This window comes from Piliocolobus tephrosceles, chromosome 9 (assembly GCF_002776525.5).
Source record: "Piliocolobus tephrosceles isolate RC106 chromosome 9, ASM277652v3, whole genome shotgun sequence".
Taxonomy (NCBI): domain Eukaryota; kingdom Metazoa; phylum Chordata; class Mammalia; order Primates; family Cercopithecidae; genus Piliocolobus; species Piliocolobus tephrosceles.
The window spans coordinates 55933012-55939011 of NC_045442.1; positions in this window are offsets into that span (position 1 = coordinate 55933012).

A 6000-nucleotide genomic window follows, 5' to 3' on the forward strand; every position below is an offset into this window, starting at 1 on the left:
AAAATGAAGACTCTCCCAAAGAGGGAAAGCTGAGTATTATTATGCTTAAGTTTGATGAAGAGGGAACAGTCATGGAGAAAGATGACTGGACAAAGGGGTATGATGTTATGATAATAAACTGGGGATAATGTAGCAATCTCATTTGTCAAATTATTCTCTGTCTTCCTTTCTTTAGAGATAAGAACATTCCTTTCCTCCACATATAGGATAGGTACTGCTTACATGAGGATCTTATGACCTACTTCAGGAGAAGATCAGGGAATTCTTTTATGGCCTGCTTCAGGGGGAAGGGCAGGAGAAGGTCAGAGAGATCTTCCTGTTTCTGCAGTTTTTTTCTCAAATGCCAAGGTGCCATATTTTGGGGTAGTGTCTCTACTGAAGTTTTGATTTGTTTTAACTATGGGAAACAATCAATTAATTATTAATTATAAATATTTATAACATATAAATAATCGATTAATTATTAAAGAAATACTTTTTACCTTCATATATTTATTATTATTATTTCATGTATTTTTATTATTTCTGTTGATAACTTTTTATGATTTGGCTTCTTAAGATAACTTTATTGGATGGTAAAAGCACCAAACATAATATAATTCTATAGATAATAATTTTTCATCTTTGCAAATAAACTTCCAGTAGTTCCAATTGGTTATTCATTCCTTTAATAAAGCAATATTTGAATATTTAAATAGTGTTTGAAAAAAATAATGTTTGCAGCAGTAATTTATGGAAATGAATTACTAGCCACTTAAGTGCTGCTCTTTGAAATCTCGTTCTTGAAGATGGTGAATTTTCAGTTTTATTCTTATGTGTTCACATAATAATTAGAGAAATAAATTGCATTTTGTAGATTGTAGTTAAGTTGTTGTTTTCCTCTTCTTTTATTGAGAAGATTAGAGAGAATTTCTTGCTTTTGGTTTGGAAATATTTACTCTGTTTCAAAGAATAGAAACTGTCTCCTTAAGAAAAACCATAGAAGAAAAACCACAAAAATTGGTTTTTGTTTTGAGACAGGGTCTCACTCTGTTGCCCAGGTTGGAGTGCGGTGGCACGATCATGGCTCATTGCAGTCTCTACCATCCAAACTCATGCAGTTCTCTCACTTCAGCCTCCCTAGTAGCTGGGACCACAATTATGCACCACCACGCCCAGCTTATTTTTTAAAAAAATTATTTATAGAGACACGGCCTCTCTATGTTGCCCAGACTGATCTTGAACTCCCAGGCTCAAGCAATACTCCCGCCTAGGCCTCCCAAGGTGGTAGGATTATAGCTGTGAGTCACTGCACCTGGACTCATTCTTTTTTTAATTAAAGGGAAAGAAATAAGCATTTGCTTCTTGTATAAGAAGGAAATATAGTTTCATTCTAGTTAATAAGAATACATGCTCTTTTACAAAAGACTGCCAACTAAATAAATGTAGAAGAGGTGATGTAATTACAAAGTCAGCATTCTGCACACTCTTCTGCCCCATGAAATAATAGACACAAGCAAAGGACATCAGTACATGCTAAATAACTCAGTGAAAGGTTGTTGGGAAAAGGGATATTATCACGTTGCCTTGATATATTGCTATATCAAGCAATATAACGCTTGATATTATCAAGCATTTCCCTAAGATAAAAAGAAAATGGTATCTTTACTAGGAAACAGCCCAGCAGTTATCATCTTAACCAACTCACCTAATTTAGCAATACAAGTAATGGGATAGGGAAATATTGTGTGACTATTAATGGGATGCAATATGAACTATACAGTGTCATCTATGAAATATGTATAACAAAATGTTTAACCCAAATTGAACCAGGTCTTTAGATGTAATTTCCAGTTTATGGTAAATAAAGGTGATAGAGTATCAAGTTGAACATCATAAACAGTAAATCAAATCCAGAAGGTAAGATATTCTACAACACAACTACCTGGACTCTTAAAATACTCATCATCCAAGAAGAGGTGGGGCAATTTCTAGATGAAAAGATATTTAAGAGACATAACAATCAAATGCAGTAGAGAAACTTGATTGCTTCCTACTTTGGAGGAAAAAAAACTGCTATAGAAGACTTTTTGAGATTGTTGGAGAAATTAGAAGGTTGTGTATTGGATGATAAAGAGGAATTAGTATTAATATTTTACATGTGATAATGGTATTGTAGTTATGTAGAATAATTTTCTTACTTTTAGCAGATGCATGCTGAAGAGGTAAACCAATGTGTTGCCCATAGCTTCTTTTGAAATGATTTCTCAAACAAAATATAAATATGTATACAAACATACATATAAAAATATTTTAAAGTGGCAAAATGTAAAAAAATTGCTGAATATAATGGTAGGCATATGAATGATTATTGTACTATTCTTTCAACCTTTCATATTTAAAATTTTTCATAATAAAAATATGGGGGGAGGGGAAAGCTTCAATTTTTATTTTAATGAACTAGGCATTATTTCCTACAGCCTATATCATCATATGGGAGACTTTAGAATATGTAGGAAATCTGTAGCCCAGAGGAAAATTGGAAGGGAGGTAAGGGATTTAGTCTGTTAGCATTGCATGAATCTATGGACCAAGTTCCTTGCATAAAACTAGAAGCTTTAACAGAGGTAGCTCTTGGCATAAGTCCGTGGGAGAAAATAATTCTCTCAGATGCCAAAATTATCTATGAATATAAATATAAGTAGGAAGAAAAGACAGGCTCAAGACTCCGAGGTGTCACCTTCAAGTGATTTTATTGCTCTGGATCATTGCTCAGCTTGATAAATACTAGGAATCTTGGCGAGTTTTGAGTTGAAAGTACCCCATAGATATCATTGCAGCTTACTGAATTCCAGAGTGAAATGATCTTAAATAACATTAGTTTGAGTCCTAAGAAATTGCGGATATGTGACCATTGTTGACCAGCAAAAACAGAAATTTCATGTGGTTCTACTTAGTACTTCACGCTCCTCTACAACATCCTTGACAAAGGGTCACCCATTCTCTTCATATACAAGAGAAACGTTCCAGATGTTCATTTCATTTCCTGACAGACTTATTAGGATAGTCTTCCTTACATCCAGATGACATTTACCACCAGCCTGTCTCCATTATTCAACTTGCTCCTTGACTCTTCAATTTTTTGTTTTGTTTTGTTTTGTTTTTTTTTGATACGGAGTTTTGCTCTTGTTGCCTAGGCTGGAGTGCAGTGGCACGACCTCGGCTCACTGCAACCTCTGCCTCCGTCACTACAACCACCGCCTCCCCAGTTCAAGCAATTATTCTGCCTCAGCCTTCCGAGTAGCTGGGATTACAGGTGCCCACCACCACACCCGGTTAATTTTTGTATTTTTAGTAGAGACGGGGTTTCTCTATGTTGACCAGGCTGTTCTCAAACTCCTTACCTCAAGTGAGCCGCCCGCCTCGGACTCACAAAGTGCTGGAATTACAGGAGTAAACCAGGGCGCCCAGCAGACTCTTCAATTTTTTTTTTTTTTTTTAGACGGAGTTTGCTCTGTCGCCAAGGTTGGAGTGCAGTGGCGCACCCTCTGCTCACTGCAACCTCCACCTCCTGGGTTCACGCCATTCTCCTGCCTCAGCCTCCTGAGTAGCTGGGACTACAGGTGCCCACCACCACGCCCGGCTAGTTTTTTTTGCATTTTTAGTAGAGACGGGATTTCACTGTGTTAGCCAGGATGGTCTCGATCTCCTGACCTCGTGATGCGCCCGCCTCGGCCTCCCAAAATGCTGGGATTACAGGCGTGAGCCACCGCGCCCTGTCTGACTCTTCAAATTTTTGAAAGCAGTTCTCATGCTCTGCGAAGTTTCCTCTTCTCTATTGAACATCTATGGCTACTTCAGTCGTTCCTCTATCTAATACAATCTTAAGTTCTTTCATTATCATCTTTGAATTTCTCCTGGAGAAGCTTCCGTTCATCGATGATCTGGTGTTCCTCACGTTGGATCTATTGTTCTAGACCAGATCTATTATTGTGGACTGAATAACTCCTTGTTGGGGGGTGGGGGGGCGGCTGTCCTGTGCATCCGATGTTGCTTAGTAGCATCCTTGGCCTTTAAGGCTGGATACCAGTAGTACCACTCCCCTTTCCCCTGATTTGACACCAAAAATATCTACAAATGTCTCCTGTGGGACAAACTGCCCTTAGTTGAGAATTGCTGGTCTAACCACCAGAAAATAACATAGTTATTACTCCAAATGAAACAAATACTTAAATTTTCCATTGGAAAAACAAGGGACTCTTGCAGTTTGGGAAGAATTGATTGCTCTTCATAACAGAGGAAAGAAAATTTATAGTTTAAGAGGGTGCGGTGAGGGTGAGAGGAGGAAGAGGGGGCATACTCAGAAGAAAGTCCTGTTTTTCTGCCTAAGGGGATTTCAGTACACAAATGTCTATTATGAGATTTTTAGAATTTGCAGCTGTGTTTATTCTGTAACAATTTATAATCAAGTTTACTATATTTTGGAAAGTTTTGGGTCAGGTTGTATGTTTTGTGAACCAAAGAGGGAGGCTCAGTTTCTGATCTGGGCTGATGTGGTGAAAATACAAACAAATTGTGTACAACAGGAGCCCAGAGACAGCGGAATCTACAGAATTCTCGTGGAGGACTTTGACCTTTTGTAAGGTATGTACTGTAGATTCAAACCAATCTAATCAGGTTCTTTTTTTTTTTCCCCCTCTCCCAGCCGCGGAGACGCAGTCTTGCTTTGTCACCCAGGCTGGAGTGCAGTGGCGCCATCTCAGCTCACTGCAACCTCTGCCTCCCGGTTTCAAGCAATTCTCCTGCCTCAGCCTCCCGAGTAGCTGGGATTATAGGCGCCCACCACCACTGCACCCTGCTAATTTTTGCATTTTTAGTAGAGACGGGGTTTTACTATGTTGGCCAGGGTGGTCTCAAGCTCCTGACCTAGTGATCCCTCCGCCACCGCCTCTCAAAGTGCTGGGATTACAGGTGTGAGCCACCATGCCCAGCCTCTGGTCAGGTTCTTAAGAACCTGTGTAATTCCACCTGATATGCCTGTATTATGTACATCCTAACCATCAAAGCAGGGGAGGACTATAACTTCTCTTATTTATATTTCTGTTTATATGCACTAGTGTTTTTCTCCCAGCCACATTACAGTGATGATTCCTTCTATTAATATATGTATCTTTTGTGAGAAGTATTATTGATAGTCAAAAGAACCGACTCTGAAGTTAGACTGCTTGAAATCAAATCATGGCATCATCACTTATCTCTGCTACTATGCAATGCTACTTCCTTAAGCTTCACTTTCCTCGTCTTTAAAATAAGGACAATAAATCTCATGGGGATACTTCTGAGGATTAAATGAATTAGTGTACACAGCACATAGCAGAATCTGAAAAAGCATAAGCCCTCCATAAATGTTGGCTACTATTATTTAGTCTGTACTCATCTAAAACTTGTGTTCTCTTCACATGTGCTAACTCTAATACTTCTGTCATCCTGGGTTGTATTAGGCCATTCTTGCATTGCTGTAAAGAAATTATCTGAGACTGGGTAAATTGTTTAAAAAGAGGTGTAATTGGCTCATGTTTCTGCAGGTTGTACAGGAAACATAGTGCTGACATCTGCTTCTGGGAAGGCCTCAGGAAACTTACAATCATGGCAGAAGGGGAAACAGGAGCAGGCATCTCACCTGGTGAAAGCAGGAGTAAGAGAAAGAGTACGGGGTGGGAGGTGCCACCCCCCCTTTTTTTTTTTAATGGAATTTCACTCTTGTTGCAAAGGCTGGAGTACAATGGCACAATCTCGGCTCACTGCAACCTCCACCTCCGGTTCAAGCGATTCTCCAGCCTCAGCCTCTCTAAGTAGCTGAGATTACACGTGCATGCCACCACACCCGGCTAACTTTTTTTTTTCTTTTTTTTTTTTTTTTTAGTAGAGATGGGGTTTTACCACGTTGGCCAGGCTGGTTTTGAACTCCTGACCTCAGGAGATCTGCCAGCCTTGGCCTCCGAAAGTGCTGGGATTAGAGGT